This window comes from Nicotiana tabacum, chromosome 11 (genome assembly GCF_000715075.1).
Source record: "Nicotiana tabacum cultivar K326 chromosome 11, ASM71507v2, whole genome shotgun sequence".
NCBI classification, from domain to species: Eukaryota; Viridiplantae; Streptophyta; class Magnoliopsida; order Solanales; family Solanaceae; genus Nicotiana; species Nicotiana tabacum.
The window spans coordinates 70,657,827-70,674,801 of NC_134090.1; positions in this window are offsets into that span (position 1 = coordinate 70,657,827).

A 16,975-nucleotide genomic window follows, 5' to 3' on the forward strand; every position below is an offset into this window, starting at 1 on the left:
GTTATATTAAGCTAGTGGCACCCTGTTTCTTAAACAGGTCGCCGGGTGCCATGGTTAGGCGTCGCAGTTTTGTATTCGCGACTTGAGTTCGAAACTTACTAAATGCATAATATTGTTTTATGTTTTTAATTATCCTCTACGAACTACAACTCAGGTGGGTCTCAGATTTCCTTTTCTTCTTCCCTTAATTCTTTTATATTCCCACAACTGAATCAGCTTTTTCTTGTTTCCTTCTCTTTTCTTTGTTTTCTTCTTTAATTTCTTTTATTTTCTTGAGCTATGTAATTTTTCTCTTTCTTAATCCTATCAGCTCCATTTGTTTCATTATATATTTGCTTCTTTTTTCCTACCCAATGTATCCAAAATTGTATTTGAATGGAATTTTACTCTTTTTTTTGTTCTTATCCCTCTTATAATGTTATTTCCCCCTTAATTTTAACCCTTATCCCTTTGTTTGTGTTGTTCATGGAAGGGGTGCATTTCCCTCATTGAAGTTATTTTTCTTGTTTGTTTTAATAAAATTATAAATAAATTGCAATTTGCTTATTGCTTTGATTTAAGTATATTATGTTTGAATTGAAAGGGTGAAATTTAATTTTTAAGAAATTTGCTTCTATTTTGATATATATTTTTTATTTTATTCAATATAATTTGAATCGATAGAAACTAGATGAAAACTGTACTAAACTCATTTTAGTTCGATGATCAAATGGTTTATTTATGAACTAAAAAGCTTGTAAACCAAATAACCCAAGACTTATGGACTAAATTACAATTCAATTTCCATCTCTAGCTAGTGAACATGAAAGTCAATGACACCTGGCACCCGCACTTTTGAAATCCTAGATCCGCCTCTGCATTCAGCCCAGTGGTTAAGCCAGTCATAATTTGTGTGGTTCTTAATTTAGCTGTTATACAATCATGGCCTCTGATTCAATTAGATGTGAACAACGCCTTCTTACATGGACCTCTAGAAGAAAATGTTTTCATGAAACAACCACCGAGATTCAGTGATCATGCCAAACCACACCATGTATGTAAATTAGTCAAGGCTCTTTACAGGTTCAAGCAAGCCCCTAGGGCTTGGTATCAAGACTTATGTTCATTTACTTTGATATTTGGCTTCTGTCAATCCCAAAATGATCACTGTCTATTCATATATTGTCAATGTATGACTTGTTGCTATTTCGTGGTGTATGTGGATGCTCTTATTGTGACAAGTAACAACCCCTCCTTAATTTAGCGATTTATTCGAGCTCTTGGAGCATAGTTTTCATTAAAGGACCCCCATGATTTGTCTCTCTTTCTTGGTGTTAATGTTCATAAAACATCTAAGGGTATTTTCCTTTCTCAACATCATTATATCCTGAAGCTTCTTCAACATGCCAAAATGGAGGGTGCTAAAGAAGTATCAACTCATTTCCACTACATCTCCTCTACTCAAGTCATGTTCCATCAAAGAAGCTATTGATACCACTCGTTATCACCATCTAGTTGGAGGTTTGCAATAGTTAAATCTTACAAGGCTTTATATAGGTTTCACGGTTAACAAACTCTCACAGTTTATGCATTGTCTTAATCATCACTATTGGCTGGATCTTAAATGTTTGCTACGATATCTCAATTGTACCATTGCCTTTGGTCTCCATATTACTCCACTATCCTTCTTGAAGTTTCATGCATTTTCTGGTGCTGACTGGGCTGGTGATCCATCTGATAGAACAACAACTTCGGGATACTTTCTGTATTTTGGTCATGTTCTAATTAGTTGGAGTTGAAAGAGGCAAAAGACAGTTGTTAGGTCATCCACAAAAGTCGAGTACACGGCGGTTACTGCAATAACTGCTGAATTTCAATGGGTTAAATCTCTTCTTCAAGAACTTGGATACTGGATACCACCTTCCAAAATATATTGTGATAATATATCTACCATGTATACATGTCAAAATCTCGTTCTTCACTCTAAAATGAAGCATCTGGAAATTGACATCCATTTTGTCAGAGATTTAGTTCAAAAAGGTGCTCTTTGAATATCTCACATCTCTTCAAAAAATCAAATAACTAATCTTTTTAGTAAGCCCTTGTCCAAGCATCAGTTTCAGCTCAACAAGTGTCACGACCTAAATTTCACATATCGTGATGGCACCTATCACAATACTATGTAAGCTGACATTCACAATAAACTACGCATTTTTAAATTTGAAACCATAATAAATGAAACTTATGAGTAAAAATCTTTTAGAATACCTGATATGAAAAATACCGCGACTCATTACACAACTCCCAAAAATCCAGGTGTCATTGAGTACATGATCATCCATACAATAATAGTCTAAAACACTGCCTAGGAAGATAGAACAGTATAATCAAAACTAAAAGATAAAGGAGGAGAGTCAAGGTCTGCGGATGCCAAAGCACCTACCTCGAGGATCTCTGAACTGATAGAAAAGCTCCAAAGTTAGCAACCATCGTACCCAGGAGTATCTGGATTTGCACACAAAGTGTAGGGTGTAGAGTGAGTATAACTAACTTAATAAGTAACAAGTCTAACCTTTGGGCTAAAGGGAGTGACGAGCTTCATATGTACAGTCTAATTATAGAAATATAGACATGCTTTCAAGTTCAATAGTTAAAGCTCAAACAAATAAGATATGTCAAGTGTAATTGAAATGAGAAATGATACTTCTCGATATTAACATGCCAGTTATGCCAACCGTAATACAAAACAACGGTGAAATCGTATGCATACTCTCAAAGTATCAATCACTCAGTCCTCCCATTCACTCCATCCTCACAGTCACTCCATCCTCACGGTCACTCAATCCTCCCAATCGCTCGACACTCACTCTCGGCACTCGCACTTAGTAGGTATCTGCGATCACTGCTTATAATTCAGACTTCAGAGGGGTAGATCCTGCCCAAGCACTATAATAAGCCAATCATTGCATAATTCAATAAAGTCTATTGCGGCGTGCAATCCGATCCTATAAATATCCTCACAATCAGGCTCTCGGCCTCACTCAGTCATCAATCCCTCCAGTCTCTCGGGCTCACAGTGTCATACAAATCACCCAAAATAATGATGATATGAAGTGTCAATAAATGGCAACAGATACTGAGATATGATATGCGAATGATAGATGTGACCGAGTACATAATTGTAAATTAAGCAAGTAATTTAACAGCAATACGACCTTTGTGGGTCCCAACAGTACCAACATATAGCTTACGCATGCTTTCTAACATGAATCACAACTCAATTTCTCTGACACATGAAGAATATACAGATAACAACAAGATTATTCAACTACACAGTTCCACAGAATCAACAGAGTCACAATTCCTATGGTGCATGCCCACACGCCCATCACCTAGCATGTGTATTACTGATAGGTTACCAGTAGCTTGGGCATAAGTACTTTACTTTATATTTTGATGATCTAACAAACTTACCATCCAGAACCAGATAAGGAACATGTTACACATTTACAAGACCTTGTGATCACAAAGTTCCAGGTTGTGATCTAGCGTGGGACATAACTCAACTCTTCAGAGTGGAAGGAATAGTTGAGGGAACATGTCCCTACCAGTTCCCAAGGAGACTGTATGAAGTCAACTCTCCAGCAGGAAAGTTGCTGCCTGCACACGCTACTGTACAGGAACAGTGCAACAGTCAATTTTTTGTGGAAGGATTTTTACCTACCTTGCTTACATCATTGTAAGTGATGTCACACACGTATAAATACAATCAAGGAAGGTAAAATAACTTACTTCATGAGAGAACCAGATAAAGGACTTGAAGCATGCCTGGTACAATCATTCAAATTAATCAACTCAAGATAATCTGGGCAGTGTGCCTTTAGATTCACAAGAACCAGATTAGGGACTTGATCCCTTGGTGTTCCCCTAACAAAAGTATAAGTCAACTATATAACTGGAAAGCAACTGTAGAAAGTGAACTGTACATGCGACAATGCATCAGACAGTGTAGCAGTCACTTCCCATTGGGAAGAGGCATGTACTAACCAAGAATTGACATCACCATTGTGAATTGACATCACCATGGTGATGTCTTTTGTAGTATAAACGTGATGCAAGGCACAATACATTCAGTTGAACACTTGCAAAATCAAAAGAAGATATTCTCTCAAGTGCTTGCCATAACCTCTCTCAAGAACAAAGCTGCTGGAACCTCAAGGACCAGATCCAAGATTGAAGATATCTTAAGTCCTTAGGTTTGTTGAGTCTTTGTTATTTGTTCTTCATTTGTAACTCCTATCTTGCTTTCTTAGAAGCTGTGTTTTAGGAAACCTAAAATCACAGACCCTCTAAGTTTGTGTTGTGACTAGAGTTAGTCATAAGTTAAAGTTTTTGTAACTAGAGAGTGACAAAGTGGCTTATGATAAGAGTATCACAAGTTAGTTAAGTTAAAGTATTTATAACTAGAGAGTGACAAAGTGGCTTGTGGTAAGAGTATCACAAGTTAGTTAAGTTAAAGTCTTTGTAACTAGAGAGTGACAAAGTGGCTTATGGTAAGAGTATCACAAGTTAGTTAAGTTGAAGATTTTGTAATAGATTCATTACAAAGTGGCTTGTAATAGTGAGATTACAAGTTAGTGAAGTTGAAAGCCTAAAAGTGTAGGTCGTAGTTTTTGTCCTCTTGAGTGGGATTTTTCCACGTAAAAATCCTTTGTGTTCTTTATTTACTGTCGAGCTGCTGTGGGAACAATTAGAGAACCTGATTCCCTATACTGGTTGGTTTTACAGTCTGTTGCTTACAGTGGGAACTTATAGAGAATCTGGTTCTCTATACAGTCTGGTGGACGCTTAGTTTCTATCAATTGGTATCAGAGCGAGTTCTTTCTAAAAGGTTAACACCTAGAAATTATCTACATGGCTGCTCCACCAAACTTCAAGGAAAGTCAATCAACCAATAGACCACAAAGATTTCAGAAGACGGTTCGTAAAAATGGTGGGATCCCAAAGAAAGGAAGTTCCAGCAGGAATTTCAAAAGAAATGATTGCTATCATAAGTATGGAAAGCCTGGATAATTTATTAAAGATTGACCTCTTCATAAGCAAGATCATTACAAAACCAACACTGATAAGGTAGCTAAGAGGAACCCGGTCCCTGACAGGAAATTCAAAAGAAGAGATGCTGCTAACAACATGGTGAAGCAAGCTTTGGCTGACTGCGGAGATTCCTCTAGTGAATCTGAAGGTGAGGATGACCAAGGAGATGCATCTATAATGGTTGTTGACAATGAATATGAGTCAATCTTTGCACTCATGTCTAAATCTGATGATGACGAGGACAAGGAGGAAGATGAGGTAAGTTTTCTTGATGTTCAAAGAAATTTAAAAACTTACTGTAAGAAAAAATTAATGTCCTTGGAAAATGTGTTGATTGATGCCTATCATAGCCTCATTAATGAGAAAAATGCTTTAATAGAAGAAATTGGTGACATAGAACAAGAGAGGGATGATATGGTAGTTTCCATTGTAGACTTGAAAGAACAAGTGGAAGAAGTAACTAGAGAACATATCTTGTTAAAAATACAAACAAAAAAATGGATGGACAACACTAAGGGTAAAGAAGTGTCTAGTGAGGTTAAGCTTGAGCTTGAGAGTGAGATTAAGAAAGTTAAAACAAGTCTTGTTGCTGAGCTTGAAAAGAATAGACAACTTCAGGAGGTTTTAAAAAGGGTTAAAAATAATCTTGATAAGTCACTTAAATGGACCTGGTCCTCTAATGTAATAACGTCTATGTACAGGAGTAATGGTGGAAACATGCAAAGAATCGGGTTCCAAAAGGATAAAACCTCCTATAATCCCCATAGCAAGTATGTAACTGTGGCTGATAATAGGTTGTGCACTCACTGTGGTCAAACTGGTCATTACAAGGACTCTTGTAAAGTCAAAATTCAGTCTTTGCAGAAATATAAAGTTTTTGTTGAAAAGAGGCGTACTGATGAGGAACCTGGTTCCCAGAAAAGAAAATACGTGCTGCTTGCATGGGCAAAAAGAAGTTTGATCCACTCGTTCTATCATTATAAGGGACCCAAGATGGCTTGGGTTCCTAAGTCTAATCATTGATTTAGTGTGCAGGCTGAAGTGAGAGGTAGCAATCAAAAGCAAAAATGGTACATGGATACTGGCTGCTCTAAGCATAAAATTAGAAGAATAAATGATGTCCTCTCACTCAAGGCCCTACAAGGAGGGAGTGTATCCATTGAAAATGGCAAGAAAGGATACATTTTGGGAGTTGGAAGGATCGGGAAGTCTCTTCCCCACTCTATTAAAAATGCGTACTTCGTGAAGGGGTTGAAGTATAGCTTGCTGGGTATTTCCCAAATCTGTGACAAAGGGATCTTAGTTGTCTGAGTGCTGTTAATGATAATGTTAAGCTATGGCATAGAAGGTTGGGTCATGCAAGTTTCACACTGCTGAACAAATTAGTCAAGAAGGACTTGGTTCGTGGTCTGCTCAAGTCAAGCTTCAAGGATCACAGGGTGTGTGATGCATGTGTAAAAGGAAAGCAAGTCAGATCCTTTTTCATATCCAAAAAAGAAGTTACCATCTCAAGGCCACTTGATCTCCTCCATATGGATCTATGTGGACCTATGAGGATGCCAAGTAGAGAAGGAAAGAGGTACATATTTTCGTCATTATGGATGATTACTCCAGATTTACATGGACCTTGTTCCTCAGAACTGAAGATGAGACTCCAGCCGACATAGAGGAACTTGGTACCTCAATCACAATATCTGAAGTAGAAAACAGAGTTGTGGATATTGTACATGGAACTCCAACTGCTGAGAAATTCAAACCAGATCAAAGACAAGAAACTCACTTGCCTTCTTAGCCTTTGTCTCTCAAATAGAGCCTAAGAATATCAAGGAAGCATTGAAAGATGCTGACTGGATTACAGCTATGCAAGAAAAGCTCCGTCAACTTGAGAGGAACAGTGTGTGGAACCTGGTTCCACGACCTGCTAACAAAACTATTATAGGATCCAAGCTCCCCGTGCTTGGTGTGAAAGGTTGTCAAAATTCCTTCTAGAAAATGGCTTTATAAGAGGGAAAATTGACAACACTCTTTTTCTGAAGAAATAAGGAAGGAACCTACTCATTGTGCAGATTATGTTGATGGCATCATCTTTGGAGCAACAGTTGACTCTCAATGAGAAGAATTTGCAAAACTCATGGGAAGTGAGTTAGAAATGAGTATGATGGGGGAACTAAATTTCTTCTTAGATTTACAAGTGAAGCAAACTCCCAAGGGAAAAATGATAAGACAACAGAAGTACATCAAGAAGTTGTTGAAGAGATTTGACATGGTGACATCAAAAATCATTGACACTCCCATCGCCACAACTACTTGTCTAGAATGGATGAACCTGGCTCCCTTATAAATCATAGGGTCACTTCTGTAGCAGACCAGATATTATTTTTAGTGTGGGTTTGTGTGCCGGGTTTCAATCCAATCCAAAGGAATTTCATCTGAAAGTTGCCAAGAGAATCCTAAGATATCTTAGAAGGATGTAGGACTTGTTCTCTACTATCCCTTGGGAGATAACATTGAATTGGTTGGATATGCTAATACCGATTACGTTGAATATCTAGTGGATAGAAATAGCATATCTGGAACGGCACACTTTCTGGGGTCATGCTTGATCTCATGGGGTACAAAGAAACAAACTGTGTGGCTCTTCCTACTACTGAAGCTGAATACGTGGTTGTTGCTTCTTGTTGGGCTCAAATAGTATAGATCAAGTAACATCTTGAAGACTTTGGTGTATTTACAGCTTGAACCCGATACAACACAAGAGGACAAAGCGCATTAATGTACGACATCATTTTTTGAGGGATAAGTTCTAGAAGACGGAGGACCAGGTAGCAGACATCTTCACCAAGGCGCTGAGCAGGTAACATTTTGAAAAAAATCGTCTGGAGTTGGGGTTGATCAAGCTCAACTAAGGACCTGGTCCCTTGATGATTGGCTATGTTAAGAAGGAAAGGTACAATACTAAAAAGTGTGTTTTGGTGACATCCAACTCAAATCTATACTGTTACAGGTATACACATATGGCAGTTTCAGGACAAAAACAAGTAAGAGTGACATTGCACTTCTAGGAGTCTTTGCTCAAAATTTTCAAAAATCGTCAAGGAACCTGGTTCCTATGACTCAGGTTAGTAGTCTCTTCAATAATTATATGCCTTCTTAAGCTGCTGAAGTGTCATGTCATTAATTTGTTTCCGCCTTTCTCCTGTCTCTCCTCCTAACTTTTAAATTCCAAAATGTTAAACCTTTTCTGAACTGACCCGTTGCCCCAAAAAGGCACTTCTTTATCTTACACCCAACTAAAACCGATTCTTTTCTTCAAAACCAAATTCAACCTTGTCTCAAAAGAATCATTCTTTCTAAATATTCCAGAAGTGAACCCAACTCTCTCACTTTCCAAAATCCTAACTCCATCAGAATCAAAACCCCAAGAAGTCTTTGGTAGATTTTAATGGAAGTTTAACTGAAAGGGAACAAGGTAGATCTAATATTCTAGAGCGTGAGGCTGATGTTGTTGCTGGATTTATGGAAGTCTTGAAGGATGTAGAAATTGGTAAATGTGAGGACTAAATGAGGAACCTGATCCCTCAAGTCCTTCTCATGAAGTCAATTTTAATGATGATCTTTTTCTCTTTGAGTTCTGTGTTTAAACGAACTTCCGATCCAGTAAAAAGGATTGATGAAAAGTAGGCTGATTGATGATGAAGCGGTGTGACCTACTGATGTAATTGTGAAAGAGAGAATGAAGTAAAAAAAATTGGAGAAAAGAAAGTTGACTGAGAAAGATGCAGCAGATGATAAGGGTAAACAGATTAAACAAAAAAAAAAGAAAGGAGACATGGCTGCTCAGGGATAGAAAGGGTAGTGTAAGTAAGGAACCTGGTTCCTTACAGAAGCAAAAGGTTGAGTTATCAGGCTTGGAGAGGTAGAAGACTCTGAAGTCTCAAAACGTGCTGTTAGGTAGAGTGTTGACTCTGATATTGCTGAAAAATAGAGGAACTTCTTGACATTGTTGAGTTCGAAAAATAGAATCACCTCTTTGTTCCTCGAAGTCCCAACGTTTATGAAGAAGAAGTAAAAACTTCTATGTTTTATGTGACACTCTGATGCTATATGTGTATGGAACTGAGTTTGTTCTTGATGAGAAGAAGCTTTGGGAGATTCTTGGTGATCTGATTGATGGTTCTGCCTACTCAGATTGGTTGAGCACCAGGTCCTCGTAGACCCTCGGCAGAATAGAATGCTAAGTTAAAGGGTGAGAATGAAAGATTGAGGAAACAGATGAAATAACTGAGAGAGCAGATGATCATTGATCAAAGGAGAGTAAATGAACGAATGGACAAGCTCATCAAAGCCTTAACCCCTTACTTTTGCTCTTGCCAGTGATCCATGTCTTTCACTCCTTCCAAATTCCCTTGAATTCTTATCTTCTTTTGATTCCTCTATTTGATAATATTGGTACTTTAGTTGTTTAAATTGTCATATCATATATTGTTGAAACTACTGTGCTTTTATTATAATTACTCTACTATGGGCAATCACTCTATTTTGTGTAATAACATTCACTTGTTGTTCTTGTTATGTCTATGTTGTGTTGCCCAAGTGACATGAGTTAATGTTGCTGAACTTCTTTTTGGCTGCGCTTCTTCTGTTATTCTTTTTGATGATGCCAAAAGGGGGAAGTTATAGAGGTGTCAACATAGGTCTGATCCCAGGGAAACATGTGAGGAATCTGGTTCTCAAGGAGAATATTAATTTTGGGTTTATCATCATCAAAAGAGGGAAATTGCTCTAAATTACACTATGTCATGTTTTGATGATGACAAACCTTTTCAACGAATTGGGTATAGACCAGATGTGATCAGTACATGTAAGAAATTTGATTCTCAGGGGGAATAATTCTGGATTTGTCATTCATAAAAAAGGGGGATCGGCTCCTTAGGTTTGGTTCTCATGGGGAATATGGCTGATTCGTAGGGGGAACAATGTGGAGATCTGGTTCTTAGGGGGAATATCAATTCTAAGTTTGTCATCATCAAAAATGGGGAAATTGATAGGTTACAAGTACCTTGGGCATAAGTACTTTACTTTATGTTTTGATGATCTAACAAACTTATCATCCAGAACCAGATAAGGAACCTATTATACATTTACAAAACCTTGAGATCACAAAGTTCTAGGTTAGGATTCAACGTGGGATATAACTCAACTCTTCAGAGTGGAAGGAACAGTTGAGGGAACATGTTCCTACCAGTTCCTGAGGAGACTGTATGAAGTCAACTCTCCAGCAGGAAAGTTGCTGCCTGCACACGCTACTGTACAAGAACAGTGCAACAGTCAACTTTTTGTGGAAGGCTTTTTACCTACCTTGCTTACATCATTATAAGTAATGTCACACACATATAAATACAATCAAGGAAGGTAAAACAACTTACTTCACGAGAGAACTAGACAAAGGACTTGAAGCATGCCCGGTACAATCATTCAAATTAATCAACTCAAGATAATCTGGGCAGTGTGCCTTTAGATTCACAAGAACCAGATTAGGGACCTGATCCCTTGGTGTTCCCCTGGAAGAAGTATAAGTCAACTATACAGATGGAAAACAACTACAGAAAGTGACTACCTGCAACTGTACATGCGACAGTGCAACAGTCACTTCCCATTGGGAAGAGGCATGTACTAACCAAGAATTGACATCACCATTGTGAATTGACATCACCATGGTGATGTCTTTTGTAGTATAAACCTGATGCAAGGCACAATACATTCAGTTGAACACTTGCAAAATCAAAAGAAGATATTCTCTCAAGTGCTTGCCATAACCTCTCTCAAGAACAAAGCTGTTGCAGCCTCAAGGACCGGATCCAAGATTGAAGATATCTTAAGTCCTTAGGTTTGTTGAGTCTTTGTTATTTGTTCTTCATTTGTAACTCCTATCTTGCTTTCTTAGAACATGTGTTTTAGGAAACCCAAAATCACAAACCCTCTAAGTTTGTGTTGTGACTAGAGTTAGTCATAAGTTAAAGTCTTTGTAAGTAGAGTGACGAAGTGGCTTGTGGTAAGAGTGTCACAAGTTAGTTAAGTTAAAGTCTTTGTAACTAGAGAGTGACAAAATGGCTTGTGGTAAGAGTATCACAAGTTAGTTAAGTTGAAGTCTTTGTAATAAAGTCATTACAAAGTGGCTTGTAATAGTAAGATTACAAGTTAGTGAAGTTGAAAGCCTACAAGTGTAGGTCGTGGTTTTTGTCCCTTGAGTTGGGATTTTTCCATGTAAAAATCCTCTATGTTCTTCATTTACTGCCAAGCTACTGTGAGAACAATTAGAGAACCTGATTCCCTATACTGGTTGGTTTTATAGTCTGTTGCTTACAATGGGAACTTATAGAGAATCTGGTTCTTTATATATTTTGTGGACGCTTAGTTTCTATCAATTACCTCAACATCAACCTCATAACACATAATTTAGGGATTCATACCCTCGAAACCAAGTTTAGAAGTGTTACTTACCTAAGATCATGCAAACATCTTCTCCAACAAGCCCTTGACTCGTGAATCCGTCTCCGAACGCCTCGAATCTAGCCACAAACAATTCGATACAATCAACTCAATCTATAGGAATCAGTTCCATATGAAAATGCTATTTAATCAAAAGTCAAAAACTCAACTCAAAAGTCAACCCCAGGCCCGCGTTTCAGAACTCAACAAAAGTTACAAAATCCGAACACCCATTCAACCATGAGTCCAACCATACCAAATTTGCCAAATTTCGACACTAAATCGTCACTCAAATCCCCAAATTTAACTCTCCAATCCCTAGCCCAAAACTCCCAAAATTTCACCTCTAAAATACATAAACTAGGTGGGAAATTCAATGGGTAATCAATATTATTGCATAAATATGATCAGAAGTGGCTTAACTTAAGAAATCACTCGAAAACCCTCTCAAAAATCTCCTTAATCCGAGCTTGCAAAGTCCAAAATGATTAAAAATCTCGGAACCCTCGAATTTAAACACTGCCCAGGCATTTTTGCACCTACTGAGCTTGGGCTCACAAAAGCACTCCCGCTTTTGCGGAGAAAACTTCGCTTTTGCATAACTCACTTAACAACCAACCTTGCGCACATGCGATCCCATCTTTGCACCAAGCTACAAACCCCACTATGTTTTTCTTCATCCTCCTCCACCAATAATGCCGCCTCAAGTCCTGATACATCTTTGCGGCACCCGGATGAATGGAATACCGCGAACTGTGGGCCTTCTCAAGAATCACCTCACGTAGCCCATCCACATTAGCACACAAATCCGACCATGCATCCTCAACACCCAATCATCCCCAATAGTAACCTTCTTACATCACCGTGCTAAACCGTGTCCCTAAGGACAAGCAAATGGGGATCATCATATCAGCATTCTCGGATGTGATCATATAAGGAAGACCAAGAATCCACACAAGATAGAACCCGACTGGGCTCCGAACATCCAATCTCATGAACTGATTGGCCAAGGCTGAACATCTGATGCAAACGGCCTCTCACTAACAGGAATAAAAGCAAAGCTACCCATACTTACCGCCTTCCTACTCAAAGCATCGGCCACCACATTGGCCTTCCTGGGATGATATAAAATAGCAATATCATAGTCCTTTAGCTGCTCCAACTCTTCAAGGCATGAACGATGGCCGCCAACTCTAAATCATGAACATGGTAGTTCTTCTCATGGGGCTTCAAATGACGTGAAGCATAAGCAATCACTCTACACTCATGCATTAACAGACACCCAATATCGATTCGAGAAGCATCACAATACATAGTATAAGAGCCTGACGCTGAAGGCAAAACTAGAACTGGAGCTGTGGTCAAGGCAGTCTTGAGCTTCTGAAAACTCTCCCCACACTCATCCGACCACCTGAATGGAGAACCTTTCTAGGTCAATTTGGTCAATGGCATTGTAATAGATGACAAACCCTCCACAAAGCGACGATAATATCCGGCCAAGCTGAGACAACTCTATATATCCATAACTGAAGACAGTTTGGGCCAACTCTGAACCGCATCTATCTTCTTTGGATCTACCTTAATCCCATCACTAGACACCATGTGCCCCAAGAACGCCACCGAACTAAGCCAAACTCACACTTGGAGAACTTAGCATAAAGCTTATCTTCCCTCAGCTTCTAAAGTACAATTCTTAAATATTGTGTATGCTCCTCCTGGCTATGTGACTACACCAGGATATCATCAATGAATACTATGAAAAACGAATCAAGATATGGCTAAAATACATTGTTCATTAGATGCTTGAATGTTGTTGGGGTGTTGGTCAACCCAAAAGACATCATAAGGAACTCATAGTGACAATAGCGAGTCCTGAATGTCGTCTTTAGAATATCCATGTCTTGACTCTTCAACTGATGATACCCAAACCTCAAATCAATCTTAGAGAACACCCTTGCTCCCTAAAGTTGGTCAAATATATCGTCAATGCGCGGCAAATGATACTTGTTCTTGATTCTAACTTTGTTCAACTACCTATAATCGATACACACCCACAAAGTACAATCCTTCTTCTTCAAAAATAGAACCGGTATACCCTAAGGCGACACACTAGGCCGAATAAACTCCTTATCAAGGAGCTCTTGAAGCTGCTCTTTCAATTCCTTCAACTGCCAAATATGATAGACACCCCTTCCCAACCATCTGTTGGGCCTTCAAATATGAAATCACCCTGCTGGAAACATAATCTAGAGAACCTTTCCACTCGATCCTTGGCAACCCCGGCATCACCAACGTCACGGTCTTAGCGTGAAAATCCAGAATAGCATAACATGGAGACAACCAATCCATATCCAAAATCACATTGAAATCAACCATACGAAGCAATAAGAGATCAACTCTAGTCTCCAGTATCCCAATAGTCACGACACATAACTGATACACACGATCCACAATAATGGTACCGGTATAGATACATGAACATATGAGACTAAGGACTCGCGAGGCATATCCAAATAATGAGTAAAATAGGATAATACATAGGAATAAGTAGAACCAGGGTCAAATAATGTGGAAGCATCTCTGTGGCACACTAAAATAATACTTGTGATCACTGCATCTAAAGCAATAGCCTCCGACCTAGCAGGAATAGTATAGAATCGAGCCTGGCTACCGCCTGATCGGCCTCCCCCTTTAGGGTGACCTTTAGCTGCCTAAGCCCCACCCCGAGCTAGCTGAGCGGGTGTTGAAGTAACTAGTGTAGAAGTCATAGCCTAACCCCTTTGCTAAACTAGACCTCCTGAGCGATGGGGACATTGTCTCCATATATGCCCAAACTCATCGCACTTGAAGCAACTCCTCAGTGGTGGTGGTTGGGACTGAATCGGGCCTAGGTACCAGAATAACTGCTAGAAGAACCTGGCACAGATGAACCCTAAATTGATGAAGCACGTGATGAACTCTGAGCTCCGAGAGCACTAAGAGATGACTAACTCGGACGAGCACTGTATGAACCATGGCTAGCTGATGCACCACGATGAACTGGACGAGCCATCTGAGCGGGCCTATAAGGATGACCCCTACTGTGGTAGGACTGCCCCCAGAAGGAACACCGCTGAAACCACCCGAATCACGAGGCCTCTTGGCCTCCCTCTCCTCATGCCCCTGACTGTGAACCAACTTCAGCCGCCGAGCAATATCAACCACTTCATCAAACCTAGAACCTAATGCATTCTCCCGAGTCAAAACAAAACGCAACTGATAGTTGAGGCCATCAATGAACCTCCTAATCATGTCCCTCTCAGTGGGAACTAATTAAACTATGTGACGAGCCAACCCTGAAAATCTAATCTCATACTAGGTCACAGATATGCCCTCCTGGCGTAGCTGCTCGAACTACTTATGCAGCTCCTCCTTGCGGGTCTGTGGCACAAACTTCTCCAAGAAGAGAACGGAGAACTCATACCATGAAAGTGGTGTTGCATCAACTGGCCTGCTCCTTTTATAGGCGTCCCACCATCTGAAGACAGCCCCCAATAGCTAAAAATTAGTAATTTAGACCCCACTAGTCTCCAAAATCCTTGCCGTACGAAGAATCCGCTAGCACCTATCCAAGAACTCCTGAGCATCATCTGACTCAACCCCACTGAATGATGGAGGCCTGAGCCTCCCAAATCTCTATAGTCTCTTTTGCTCCTCATTATCATAATGGGACCCACCTGGACCTGAGAAACTACACCCGATTGGGCTGGTGGTACCCCCGATGTCTGAAGTCCTTGTACTAAGGGTGGGCATCGGTCGGTTTGGTTCGGTTTTGAACATTATCGGTTTTGCCTATCGGTTATCGGTTTACAAATATCATAACCCGATAACCAAACCGATAAGATATTGGTTATCGGTTATCGGTTAATCGGTTATATATCGTTATCGGTTCGGTTATCGGTTTACCCGATAAGATAAAACAACTAAAAAAATTTGCAATATATAAAACAAAGAAATCAAACTGCCAGAACGTGTAAACTGCCAACTTTTGTTGTTTCTTAACAAAAGCACGCTCCCACTTCTGTGCAGTATCTACTGATGTCTGGCGGAGAACTGGTGGTGAGTTTTACGTCTTGACTCTTGGGGGCTGCGACGGAAATAAGAATGAGAACTGAGACAAACGACTGAAGACTGAAGAGTGAAGAGGGAATTAGGAAAATAAATAACCCTAGTATATACTTAAGGGTAAATTAGTAAATTACATCATTCTTATTGGGTTATCGGTTTTTACCCAATAACAAAAATGTAAACCGAGCCCGAATCGATAACCCAATAAAAAAAAAATTAACCCGTTACCGAACCGTTAACCCAATAACCCAATACCGATAACCCAATAAAGAATTAACGGTTCGGGTTATCGGTTTTACGCGATATATGCCCACCCCTACCTTGTACCACTACTCAGGAGTACGGGCGGCGGTAGTCTGAGTACCTCCCCCAACCTGAGAAGTGGCTAGCGCGGTCTGAACAGAAACCGCCTAAGCAAAGCTAGTGAAAACAGTCAATATGTGAGCCAAAGCCTCCTGAAGGCCTGGAATGACAATGGGCACAACTAGTGCCTTGAACTGGCCCTACTGGCTTAACCACATCTGGAACCTTCTCCTGAGCTGGAGCAACTAGTGGGTCTATAGGTTCTGCTCTAGTTGTTGTACGTGTTGTACCTCAGCCTCTACTGTGGCCCCGACCTCTCATGGCCCTAGCTGGTGGTACTAGTGGTTGTCCGCCTAGAAGTTTAGTTCCGGATTGAATAAATTCGCGGGACCACATCTGCGGAGGAGAAGACGCAGAAGAAGAATGGGCTGGGAGCCCTGGACCGCAGAAGCAGCATTTGGTTCACACCTGCGAGACCACAGAAGCAGTCAAGAGACCGCAAACGCGGAAAGGGCTGGAGGCAGTGAGTGTTTTAAAAATCGGGATTTTGCCATTTTATCTCATATTTTCTTGGCTTGGGCGATTCTTGGAGGGTTTCAAGAGGGGATTTTCATCATCAACGATAAGGTAAGCTATTCCCACCTATCTTGAGTTAAATACATTGATTTATGTACGAATTTGAGCATGAAATTGGTAGAAACTTGGGGTTTGAGGGAAAACCTAGAAAATTGATATTCTTGGAATTTGACCATGATTTTGGGTATGAAATTTAGAGTAAATTATATATTTGAGTTCGTGAGGTTATGTGTAAACTTATCCTTCAAAATTTTTTGGAATTCGAGCATGTGGCCAGAGGGCATTTTTGTCAACTTGTCGATCGGGGTTAGGAATTGTTATAAATTGGATTGTAATGAGTAATTGAGCATATATTAATGGATTTGCATAATTATAGGGTATCTTGGGAGCATTTAGCATCGATTCATGTCTTCGGAGGGCGTAGAAA